The sequence below is a fragment of the Engraulis encrasicolus genome, chromosome 18, assembly GCF_034702125.1.
Source record: "Engraulis encrasicolus isolate BLACKSEA-1 chromosome 18, IST_EnEncr_1.0, whole genome shotgun sequence".
NCBI classification, from domain to species: Eukaryota; Metazoa; Chordata; class Actinopteri; order Clupeiformes; family Engraulidae; genus Engraulis; species Engraulis encrasicolus.
Window position 1 is genome coordinate 2,619,280 of NC_085874.1, and position 11,548 is coordinate 2,630,827.

Consider the following 11,548-nt stretch of genomic DNA (forward strand, 5'->3'; position numbering starts at 1 on the left):
AGTGAAAAGTCTTGTTGCCATTGACAGCGGTCTGTTATAGACCAACCCGTCCGTTATCGAAAAATAACAGACGTCCGAACGTTGGGGAGCCCCGTTGAAATGAATGGAGCATTCGACAGATGACGTCACAACCATATAATAAGTAAGGGATAACGGCCGACGAGGTGTCCCAATATCAAGGGAAATAATGGACGAGGCGAAACGTTCTAACAGCCCGACGGTGCAGCCAAAGGGCTGTTCGCTTCACCAAGTCCATTTTTCCCTTGATATCGGGACACCTCAAAGGCCGTTATTCCGCTTATCACCCGGTTGCCAGTATTTAAGTAATAATTCATGAATTTGTTGATCTAAGGCAGTGTTTCCCAACCTTTTCTGTCCTGCGCACCTCCTAAGCAATTTTGTCATATGAGTACTATGGTGTTATAATGTGGACAAAAGGTCCACGAGCGCCACTCACTGTACACGCGAGGTATTTTATTCTGCGCGCGCGCGTAGACACTGTCGCGCGCGCGATTTTGCTCTGCGCGCGCGCGCAAACGCTGCCACGCGCGCGCAAACACCGTCTCACGCGCGAGAGGTGACATGAATTTCCTCACGCGCGCGAGCAGAAATATGAATATTTAAATTATCTCCTCCCACTGGTTAGCATAACAAATGAGGCGGAAGTTTGTTTAGTCCATAGTAGTCAAACACAGAGATCTCAGATCTCAATTGCTGATAGACTATCGTTGCTACGGTGACTGCAAACGACCACCTTTGAAACACAACTGAAACGCAACTCACGGCTGCGCTGACAAGGGCATTCACCTCTTTATTAGTAAACCCATTTTATTTTTTGGTGGATGAAAACATTGTGTCAATATGCTATGTCTATGTTCGCCTTATTCACCCGGAACGTTCTAAAGACGTTGAGGGGTACACTTCAGGGGTACATTCGGCAACGCACCAGCTGTCATGCCGCCTCACTTTTGTGTGCCCAAATGTTCGTCCTCAAAGAGAAAAAAATCCTACCGTGGACAGACTTTCCACCGTTTCCCCAAAGAGCAGGCACTTCGCCGTGAATGTATAAATCACATCAAGAGGGATCCTGGTCCATATTTCAAGGTAAGATGCAAAATTATGTTCAATCATACGCATTAGCTAGCACAAATAAGCTAGCTCGCCAAACTTGTCATGACTCATGTAGCCTAATGACGCGAATGCCTCGGTGAAATAAAAAAAAATATGAATGTGTAATTACACAACGCTACATTTATATGATATTTCCAGATCGCTATTTTCAAGATTAGGCTTTTAATTGTGTGGTAAGCGATCCGATGGCCATTGATTTTGTGCTACCAGAACCAGTAGCATAGGCCTACTTGATTCCCTGATTGTCGCTCCCAACGCAGGACGCTCCCCGGTCAGCTCGCTCCCACTAGCCAGACTATCGATCCCACCGCCATATAACGGAGCTAGTTATCTTTTTGATGTTAGTTTTTTGTTTCTAACCCTAAACCTAACCATAACCCTAAACCTAACCCTAACCCTAAATGGCTTGTATGTGGCAGTGTATGATAATACGTGAAATATAATCGGGTGGGACTACACGTCCGGGAGTGATAGAAACACCTGGGACTACACGTCCGGGAGCGATCTCAGTTGGGAGTGTCCATCTACCTCCCGGCCTACTTGTGCCAAAATCAAGTTGTTTTGCTAACGAACTAAAATGCATACCCTGGTATTTATGGTTACAGATCAACGCTGAGACCAAGGTTTGCTCTGAGCACTTTGAGAAGCAGTGTTTTGTAAAGACCGCCCGTGGTATCACAAAGCTTATAAGGATGCCGTGCCACTTTGTTCGCCTGGACTTCAGAGAGGCCAAAGAGGAGAATCATCATTCGCAGACCGAGGTTAGTTTGTTCAGTCAATATTCAACTGACATGTGTTTAGCAACCCTCTAATAATAATAATAATAAACTGAGCATAACCGCGTTCGTCCCGCGACCGTTCCGCCTTGGTATGTTTTGACCCCTTACATATCGCACGAAGCAAAGCGCTCAGGCCTGGGCAGGTTGCCGTGGCAACGCTTCGCACAGCCCTGGCTGGTAGAGCTGTGAAGGATTTTGAATGCCAGGCAGCCAGTAGGGTACAGGGTACAGTACAGGGTAAGCTCGCTTTTATGCTGTTATTGAGAATTTGATTGAATGAGCAGGCGTTGTAAACTATTCTATGCATCAAAAAGCCCTATGTTCTGTGCAGTGCTCCTCCCTCCGAGTCCAGTGACTTTTTAATAACTCACTTTTCTAAAGTTTTAACTTGGATTTCTGTCACGTTTAAACGCCACCGCTCCTGGATCTCTCTCTATGCTGTGCCCTGCCTAGTATTTCTGAGTCCCCTGAAATAGGCTGTCTGCATTCTCTTTTTTAATGCACTGGGCCCTTTCTTTCAAATTAGTCAGTTTGTTTCAGATCTTGTCATTTCTGCTATAGGTGACTGCTCAAGATGTGGCTTCCTGTAGTTCAGAGATAGTTTTCAAAACTGCCTCAAGCTTATGTAGTAGTGTTAAGAATAAACAGGTGTGGAACATATGGCCTATATTTGAATAGTTGTGGGAATAACTGTGGGAACATGGAGCAGCAAGAATAAGCTGTGGGAAACATAGAGCAGCTGACCCCCAACAGGGTCTTCATGGTTGTATGACCTGAATACATTTTCAAAGCGGAGCCACAGGATGCGGACTTCTACTCTTTTCCACTATTAGACGCGCCTTTGTCCTGCACCTGGCCTCAGCGAGGTGGGATGTGCATACTCTTACTTTTATAAAAATGTTGTATATTGACCACTAATTCTGTGCATGCTGTCATACAGAGATGATGACCCATTCCTGAAGTTGGACGCCAGAATGCAGGAAGGTGCTGTTTAAGAGCCTAGGTAGGTATTTGCTCTCAAGACACTTGTCTGCGACAATTTAGGAAACACTGTCAAAGTGTGTGAATGACGAAGACCAGCTTACAATGTTTTCTCTTCTCTTTTCTTTTGTTTCTGTGCTGTGTGGGACATGTTTGACATGTAAATAGACCACTAGGCTAGTTCAGTTGTTGGCGGTGGATTTATGTTGATTATAAATACAAGTCCTTTAGTAGGCTAGTAGGCTAACTAATTAATGCGAGCATGACCTACTGTGTCATGCTAAACAAGCAGGAAGCTGGGCATTCTTGGCGACTCTGAGAACTATAATACAGGCCAAGTCGTCATTGTTATAAGATGGTAATAACATCATCAAATATTTGCCCTGTTGAATGGATGTACGTTTTTGCGTCACATCCTGTTGATGCTAAAATTACGTGCACTGTTACATCAAGATCCATGAACTTGTCAGCAGTGCAGCCAGCCTTCTTTCTATGGTCGTAATGTAATCGTTTACAGCTCTCGAAATGAGCAGACAGCTCAGCTGCTTGGTGCATACTCTTACCAATCGGTCTATATTATTCCCTCTTGCATTATTTATTTTCAGGCGGTGGAAGAAGCACTTGCAGGTATGCTACCGACCAGGCTCCTCAACATCAATCCGAGACGGAAGATGAACCGGGATGAAGCAGTTAGATTGAGGTAAACATCTACACACCCCTGTTCAAATTCCAGGTTTCTGTTACGTAAAAAAATGACAGAAAACAAACTTAAAGCTTTAAAAGGAAAGAATAGAAAATAAAAAACTTCTATCTACATCGTTGCATAAATATGCACACCCTTAACCTAATACCTTGTTGCAGCACCTTTGGCTTCTATTACAGCACTCAGTCTTTTTGGGTAAGAGTCTATCAGCATGGCAAACATAGAAGTGACAATATTTGTACACTTATCTTTGCAAAAGTACTCAAAATCTGACAGATTGCGAATGCATCTCATCTGCACAGTCCTCCTCAGATTGCCCAACAGATGTTCCGTGTCATACAGGTCTGAACTCTGTCTGGGTCTTTCCAAAACCTCAATCTTATTCTAATGAAGCCATTTTTTGTTGATTTTTGGCATTTGCCTAAAAGTAATTGTCGTTCTGAATGATTAAGGTAATCCGCATCATTACCTTTCTAACAGGGGGCAGTATGTTTTATGCCACTACAATGGCCCCTGTGGAACTGTTCTAAATTCCAACCTCCCAGTTACAGCTGAAGAACGATAATCACATAGCATGATGCTGGCACCTTCATGCTTCACTTTACGCTTGGTGTTACCTTGGCAATGAGGTGTTGTTACCTTTTGTAATTATGTCCAAAATGTTAAACCTCGGTTTCACCTGACCATAATACGTCTTCCCACATGCCTTTGGGAGATTACAGAAATATTTTTTGCAAAATGTACTCCACCAAGATTGAACTTTTTGGTCATAATTCGAAAGGGTATATTTGGCAAAAAACATCACCCCAATAACACCATACTTAAAGTGAAGTATGGTGGTGGGAGGGTTCTTTTGTGCTGTTTTTCTTCAGCTGTCACTGGGGCCTTCATTAGGTAGGAGGCAATTATGAACATTTCCACAGGGGCTGTGGTAGTGGCACAAAATCTTCGCCCCCCTGGTAGAAAGGTGAAGATGCAGAGGAACTAATCTTTCACAACGACAATTTCCCTAAGCGCACACCTAAATCTACTAAAGACTGGCTTCACCAAAATAAAATGGAGGTTTTGGAATGGCCCAGATTGGGGGCCTTGTTGGGTGATCTGAGGAGGACTGTGGGAGATTGCACTCGCAATCTTTCTGATTTGGAGGGCTTTGCAAAGAGGGGTGAACGAATGATGAAGACCTGAAGGTCGAAACGTTGCTCGATTAAATAATAAATAGACAAGCAGTGTCGCGGACTTCTCTTTTCACTTGGATTTACTCTCATTGTCCTGCACCTGGCCCATCGAGTGGGATGTGCACACATCTACTTCTCTGAGGGTGAACGAATATTGCCATATTAATGTGTGCCATGCTGAGACTCTTACCCACAAAAGACTGTGCTGTAATGAAGGCCAAATGTGCTGCAACTAAGTATTAATTTAAAGGTGTGTACATTTTTGCATTGCATTGCATTGAATAATAGTTTAGATTGAAGGAGGGAAAAGCTGTGAATTTATTTGTCTCTCTGTCATTTTTTTACATCACAAAAACCTGACATTTGAAGAGGGGTGTGTAGACTTTTGGGAGCCACTGTACATGTAGAAATTATGTGTTCATATCACTAACCCTCTTGGTTTAGCACGATAATGAAAAGAACTGTGAGCAAAAATGTGGCTAGCAGAAAACCAGAGTGGCTAGTGACTTGGGAAAACCACTAGCCACTGTGGCCGGAGAGCAAAACATTATAATGTCAAACCCTTGTCTGTACCCAGACATGGGTTCTACCAGCTGTACGGATACCCAAACACAGCCTGTCACATCGTATGCAAAGCGCAAGTCTGAATTAAATTTTCTAAACACATGTACCTAAAAAGTGGACCACAGTCACCTTGTAGTTTGAATACTTTTACTTGAAGGAGAGGATTGTGCACATCCCAGAGAAAGGTGCAGTACGAAGGTCAACTGTAGTTTTCAGAGTCAGGAGTCTGCACACTTAGAATCGTTTTTGTTGCGTTTTATTTTTTCATGGCAGGATAACGTTTCTACCTCAACAGTCTTCTTCAGATTCTCAGATTCAGATTTTTCATTGTTTTTGGACAAGTTGGGTAAGACTGTATTATGTGCCAGTGCTTGAGTATTACCTGTTTGATTTCATTTGCCAACAATTAGAATTATTTTACACTGTCTGGACAAGATGTAGAAAACTACTACTGACCGACAGTGATATGTCATGTTCTTAATACTGTATATCCTGTCATTACAGACAAGGCGGCCGGAAACTTTGATGACCTCAATGACACTGGCTAGGTGAAGGACATCAAGAAAATGGCATCCGGTCACCAGACATCAGCTCATAAGCCACAACGTCATCAACCATTTTGCGCCAAAAATGAAGCCGTTCACATACCATGGCATCCTAAGCAGGTAATTTCATACCTCTCAGTAACCTCAGAATGTTGCTGGTGAAGGAGAACATCCCGTTCAATATCAATATTACACAGAATAAACAAAATCATCACTTCCCATAATTTCTACCACATGTATCAATAGGCAGCACCACACTACTGTGCAACAGTGAGAGAGAGCGGGCAAGGACAAGTAAAACGGACCTACACTACAGCAAGACTTTGACACTTCTCCACGTGAGAGGCAGCCATCGCCCCCACCGTGGAGCAGTGTGTACCCAGTACCCCCAAAAGAGGAGATGATCCGACGCCATCACAGCCGATTTCCAAAATTGTACACCAAACTCTGTATGGGCGTGTGTGTGTGAGATATTGTAAAACTTTTCAGTCCTTCTTCTATACTATACAGTGTATAAATATGCATGTGAAAACCTAAATATGCATTAAAAACCATTACTGAGGTTAAGAAATGCATTATAACAAATACATCTGATTCAGGTGTACTGTACATTGAAATGTCTTTATTTGCCACAAATACATCACATCCTGGAAACCTGTACAATGTGTGGATTCAAAGGTCTGCCAGATCTTTGTGATGGCACAGGATTGCAGTGGAACCCAAACATAGCCTAGGAGCTCCCACGCCATCTCACCAACTGCCGATATGCAGTATGCCTGAATTTCCTGTACAGCAAAGAAATGTAGAGATTGTGCCTTCATCGAGAATAGGTCATTTGGAATCACAACAATTATTCAATTTACTTTGTGCGTGTGGTGTAGCTATTGCTGTTATTATTATGTTACTACTAGTGACCCATTTAGTTGAGCTTAATAGTCTACATGACATCCCTGCACTTGTGTTACCACTATTGGGATTGGCAGCTCCCTAAATGAAAATGAGAAAAACTTGCCCGGATGAAATGTTATGAACTGTGTGCGTTGTGCTGCTTGCTGAAGTAACATGACACCCACATCACCTTCCAGAAATAAAGTGTATACAGGCTACCTAACCAGAGTCCTAGAGACCTGTTGCTGCTGTGTGATGAAATCCAGGCAAAGACCCACCTGCTTTGGCAATTGCTGCAACATGTAAAAAAGGTAGACAGATTAGGCCCCTTCAGATATGTCATGTGTGGATGGATTCACTTAATTCTTTAACCACTTAAATGGCTTGGGTCAGACAAGCTGGGCTGCACACTGACCTCTTCCATGTTGCCCATGTGGTTTCGTTGGCTGTGTGACCACCTCCGTACAGGGGCAGATTTATTTATTATTTATTACTATTATTTATTATTTATTTATTTATTAAAATGTCTGCACCTTTTTATTAAATGTATTGCATTGCACTGGTATCACATTGCATTAAATGTACTAGCCAAGTGACAAACAGAGCAGGTAAATACAGTCTTGATCTGTACCATTTATGTCACTTCTTAAAGATTCAATTATTCAACTCTATATTCGAAGAGGCCGGTATTGCGCTATCATTTTCCATGAACCAGTCAACTTCTGGGAGTCATTGCAGTACTTTGAGAAAGTGATCTTACTTTCTAGCCTAATCATTCATTGTGCTTGTGTCAGTATTGTAGTGTCATTGGTTATTTACAGTGTGTCGACGCCATCTACTGGATACTCCACGCACGGTTCATTTTCTATCCACTTAATCATTTCATTCCAAAGCACAGTGAGCTCTTGGATGCAATGTAGGCTAAATTCACCCAGAGCTCTAGTTGTGTATACCCGTTGGATCGCTGAATACATAGCCTACATTAAATCCATATTTCGGCCTCCGGTCTCAAGTCAACTGCGGCCGTCTTGCCCACTGTCGTCACCAGCTATGGAGAACAGTGGCCAAATGAATGATTGTTCCAACCGATTTCAATAAAGGGTTTCTGATCTGACCGCTTGAATTGACTATCCAGCTCCCTCTTTTATTGCAATGCTTACCAGCAAAAGTATCAAACACACTTGAATCCTTACACATTACAAATATCTGACTGGACCATCGTAGGAAACAGGTTTGTACCGGTAGGCCTATGTCTCTCAGTCATGCATCATGCACGGAGCTGGATTTCAGTGAAACATTGCACTTACAACATGTTAACTTAAGGTCTATGTAAACGTGCATTTTGGTCTTCTTTGCAAAACAACTATGTCATCATGCCAAATACCTAGCCTGCTAACTTTAAGCTCTTAAAACACACTCGTCGTGAGCAAAATGAAGCTTGACAGGAATAGTCCTAGGCTACAACACGAACCATATTCAGTTGATGAAATGTCTACTCACTTTATTCCTCATCTGCTGTCTGCGAATCTCAACAAGTTCGCCCATGAAACAAACATATGTATTAAAAACAATGTTTTCATAAAAATGGGTAAGAAATAGAGGTAAATGCCCTTGTCAGCAACCTTCAGTCATTCCACTCGTCAGTAAACGCGAGCTGCAGTCACCGTAGCAACGATATAAACAATTGATCTTGATATCTGTGTATGACTATTTCGGACTAAACAAACTTCCGCCTCGTTGGTTATGCTAATCAGTGGGAGGAGATAATTTAAATATTCATATTTCTGCTCGCGCGCGTGAGGAAATTCATGTCACCTCTCGCGCGTGAGACGGTGTTTGCGCGCGCAGAGCAAAATCGCGCGCGCGACAGTGTCTACGCGCGCGCGCAGAATAAAATACCTCGCGTGTGCAGTAAGTGGCGCTCGTGGACCTTTTGTCCACATTATGACGCCATATGAGTACCCCCCTCACTCATGCTCTATATCTGTTCTTCTATCCCAGTGTGACTACACTCCATGTATTTGTTATTGTTATATTTTTCCAAGTACTCCCGGAGGTGTGCTTGCGTACCCCTAGTGTTACACTTACCCCTGGTTGGGAAACACTGATCTAAGGTAAGAAAGAGGTGAGAAAGTAGATTAACCACTGTGCATTGTTCGTTGCTATGGGCACCACTTCCTACATTTCAGGCAACAACTTAGACACAATAGGCCCATACGACTTTGTTGCTGTCGACCAACATTGACGGAAGCACGTGAGCGAGAACTTGTTGTCACGATGTGGGTGTTATTAAATACAGCGCATTTACAGTCGGCCACAAATATGAACGAGACGATGAGCTCGCACCGGTTTGCTCTACTAACACACCACGTGTGAGGAGTGGGGGGGCAGGCAGTGAGGAGGAGCTGAAGTGGGGACCTGTGCAAACTTGTGTAGAGGTGTGAGACAAGACCCATATACACACGTGAGTGAGTTGTTGACCAACCAGTTCATGGGCGCGTGACCTCGGAGGCGAGCGTTGAAGGGGGTAAGCAACTGCAGAGGTTGCAAGATCTGACTGCAGTCGCATGCATCCCGCGATAGTTTGACACCATGTGACATGTCACCTCATCAACGCAACATCGACGAAATTTCGAAGTTTGACAGGAAATCTAACCGTCATGCAGCATTTTCATCCAGGGTGCATTGCTGTCTACATGCGAATGTATGCGTTGACGACATCTCGATCCCACCTACTGTCACCGCCCGAAGGTGCCTGGGTTGTCAGTGCAGGGTTCCACCTGGACACACCAGTGTTAATTTCGTCAACCACGACGATGACTAAAATATTTCATCAACGCCCCTTTTTCCCGTGATGATGACGAGACGATGACACACAAAAATTGTTTCCAGAACATAAAAATATGACGAAAATATATAAAGATATAAAGATATTTTCGTCAAAGAGACTAAGACGAGAAGAAATTCACAAGCTATGGACGAATGGACATTAAAAAATATAATTATTTATAATTAATTGTAATTTGTAATTGTTAATATATAGGCTTAAGTGTCTTGAACTTCATAGGGGATTGGGCGCTCACACTATTGCCTCGCTTGTCTCTGCCTGCAGCCAGTGCATGGCGCGGCTCAATCAGTAGTTCTGTAGTAGTTTCCCAGAGAAAGAAAAAAAAAAAAAAGCCGACGTTGAGGGAAGTGTTCATTTTGAAACCTGTTCAACAAACCTATTGTTCATGACGAAGACGTGTGTTTCTGTAGTAATGAGGTACAGTAGCGCCAATCTTCCTCTGATGCTGTCATGTTAAACTTCCTCGAGCTTCCACTATTCTCCTTTTCACTTAGTCTTAGCCCGGCGTTCGGTGTCTGTTCTTTTTTGTAATGGCTGCTGTATTTGTTGTTTAACCATATGAGTAGGCCGTTCGCAAGCAAATAATGAAGATCGGATTTGTATTTGTATTTATCAGTCACCGTGGAGCGCGCGCCACAGGAGAAAAGTTGCTTAATAGCCTGTCTAAAAAGAGGCAAGGCAGCTACTGTAGTTTTGAAAAGACTCAATGTATGGGCGATCGCTAAGGAGTTGTAAAGTGCTTAGATTTGAAACTTGTTCTCGTCGAGAGCAACGCTAAAAGACTCAAGGAAGTCGACAGCAAAAACTCTTTTCAGGCACATGCTTATTAACGAGCCTCAACACCCGACAAACAAAACAGCAATAGTGTTTAAATATTTGTATGTGCATGTCCTTTCTATCCTCCAGTCTGCATACCCCTGCCTACTATTTTTCCTGGGACTTTTGCAGGGAACTCAACGAATGGGCTCGCGCAATCTATTTGAAGTATTCCACGCATGCCGCACGAGTCATTATCTGCCTCTGCTCGCATTTCCAATTGAAAACAAAAACCGCTAACTTGCATCTACCGGTAGTCTAACATCAGGAATATTTTATCTGACACGCGGGCATCGGGAAGCCACTATCAGGGAGACTTCTTGAACTTCATGGAGACTTGGGATGTCTGGACTTCCCACTGCCGGTGTTCTGTAAAATCTTACTACATGTAATATAATCCTACAACGCCCCATTGGGCATGCGCAGACCATGAAACGTCATGAAAAGTCGACACCGGCTGATCCTAAGACTGTGCAGAATTAGCGGAGGATAGATAAATAGAGTACTTAAATTTACAATGTACACTACAGGTGTCTGTTTATTATCGTTATTTGTGTATGTGTGTCTTAGAAATTGTGTGACCCTGGCAACTTAGCTAACTTACTCGTTATGCTAGCGGTTTTATGTTTAGTAAAAAGCCAGGTTTTTAGTAGTAGTCTACTTTTGTCCATGAGCATGCGATTTTATTTTCATATATTTCATCTCGTAAATCTAACACCCTGTTTGGCGTTACTGTTTTGTATTTTACTGTAAACAATATTACGTTGGAAAATATTACAATGTAGGAGTAATATGCAGCAGAGAGAGAGAGAGAGAGAGAGAGAGAGAGAGAGAGAGAGAGAGTGCCCAGCATGCACCTGGAAGTGTGTGTGTGTGATGCTCTTTTGCTCTATGATGTTGAAATGACTCTGATTTGGGTTTTGGTGGAAAATGACCAAGTAACAAGGGGAATATTTGTTGCAATAGGCTAGGCCTCTCTAAGTAATACTTTGTGAAATAACAATAGCCATAGCAGGTTATTTATTTTACACCACAATATTGACTAAAATGACTAAAATTTGAAATGTTGACTAAAATGACTAAAATTTGACTAGGACTAAAATAGATTTTCGTCA

The 11,548-nt window shown here is 42.8% G+C and overlaps 1 long non-coding RNA gene across 3 annotated transcripts; it reads left to right on the forward strand.

Moving 5' to 3' along the window:
• Positions 1 to 485: 485 nt before the first annotated feature.
• LOC134468882 (uncharacterized) lies at positions 486 to 6,790 on the forward strand. Of its 3 annotated transcripts, XR_010038910.1 has the most exons (6): positions 486 to 1,104; positions 1,737 to 1,892; positions 2,851 to 2,913; positions 3,497 to 3,591; positions 5,841 to 6,001; positions 6,128 to 6,790. It is a non-coding gene; the product is annotated as an uncharacterized LOC134468882 (long non-coding RNA). The 3 variants fall into 3 exon arrangements; XR_010038909.1 differs by having other exon boundaries at positions 493 to 1,892; XR_010038911.1 differs by lacking the exons at positions 486 to 1,104; positions 1,737 to 1,892 and adding an exon at positions 1,931 to 2,147.
• Positions 6,791 to 11,548: the final 4,758 nt, after the last annotated feature.